The sequence below is a fragment of the Peromyscus maniculatus genome, chromosome 3 (assembly GCF_049852395.1).
Source record: "Peromyscus maniculatus bairdii isolate BWxNUB_F1_BW_parent chromosome 3, HU_Pman_BW_mat_3.1, whole genome shotgun sequence".
In the NCBI taxonomy this organism is placed as follows: Eukaryota; Metazoa; Chordata; class Mammalia; order Rodentia; family Cricetidae; genus Peromyscus; species Peromyscus maniculatus.
The window spans coordinates 25,944,185-25,945,533 of NC_134854.1; the positions used below are offsets into that span (position 1 = coordinate 25,944,185).

At 37.9% G+C, this 1,349-nt stretch overlaps 1 non-coding gene across 1 annotated transcript; it reads right to left on the minus strand.

The window, feature by feature from the left end:
- Positions 1–424: 424 nt before the first annotated feature.
- Positions 425–588, minus strand: LOC121828443 (U1 spliceosomal RNA). Its single transcript, XR_006070911.2, has one exon. It is a non-coding gene; the product is annotated as a U1 spliceosomal RNA (small nuclear RNA).
- Between the last annotated feature and the right edge of the window lie 761 nt (positions 589–1,349).

A 1,349-nucleotide genomic window follows, 5' to 3' on the forward strand; every position in this document is an offset into this window, starting at 1 on the left:
GGTCTTGGAAATGTAGATGATTTCCTGTTTGCAGTCACTCCTTCCGTGTTGTCCCACAGTAACCCTTCCTCACACTTTTACCCAAAGCAGCTTTTGGCCCATGGTTAGTTTCTCATTATTTATGGTAACAAGCTTGGGCTAGGGTGATCTGCCTGGGAAAACTTTTATAACTAAGTGAATGATTGGAAATGAAAATAATATTACTTTTATCCTTTATTTACATGTGAAGTTATACTGTCTAGAGGACTTGAAGCCTGAATTAAATAGTTTATCCCTGAGACCAGTTAAGTAATGTATATAAACTTGAGTTAGCTGGATTTAGTGGCTCAGGGCAATCTGTCTACCTAGAACCACCAGACAGACCCTAGTTGCCTTTGGTTAGTCTCAGGCAAAGTTTTTCTGATGTTTGTTAGGATTTTTCTTCCAGAGGAAAGTGTGAACTCAGTTTCTCACTGTCACAAATTATGGAGTGGCACTTCCCACATTTGGGGAAATTGCAGGGGACAACACATTCAGAGAAGAGTTGATAAGCCTTGCCTTGGGAAAACTACCTTCCTGATGATGTCATCTCCCCTGGCAGGTTAGTATCTGTTATGATTTTTAATTATTTATCTTTCTTTATTATTTTCCTCATACATCTGCTGTAAAAGAAATAATAGGTTACTGTAGCTATTAATACTTTACATGTTTTCTGGTCTTTTCTTGACAATGTTTTACAAAATAAGAAAAAAGCTACATGCCAAAGCTATGAAATAAAGCACAAAATACCCATTTTAATCTGTGTTTTATTTGTTATTTCCAGTTAGGCATACTGTACTCTCAAAACTGGGCACTGTTGATTGCAACTTTCTGCAATGGAGGTAGGGTTCTGGATGGTCTCACAGTCCTGATGCTGTTCTTTTTCCTGGGTGCTTTCTTGCTTTTGACTTTTATTACTATTTTTGTTTGTATTTGCATATTTTATTTAATTATTGGAAAAAGAACAGTAATTCTCATCATGGCTATTCCTCCTCAAAATTTTCATTAAATTCAGGAACCAGTGGAGTATAAAGTGATTTCCTCTTAAACCAAATTGAGTTTCAGAGTTGCTTTTGTCTCTACATATTGTGATACTGTGAAAGTTTCATTTGGATTTTCTACATTTGGAGCAGGCTCTTTCATGGAAGGAATTTGCATTGCAATCACTGGGAGGGTTGGCCTCTGAGAGCTGCCTTTGTTCCTCCTTAATTTTGGTGGACTCTTTCACTGGCTGTTATCTGGACAGGCATTTCCACTTGGTCGGCATCTATCTCCTAGTTCATCTAGGCTTCATTACACCTGGTTGACCTGAATTGGCTCAGTTCTCGGTC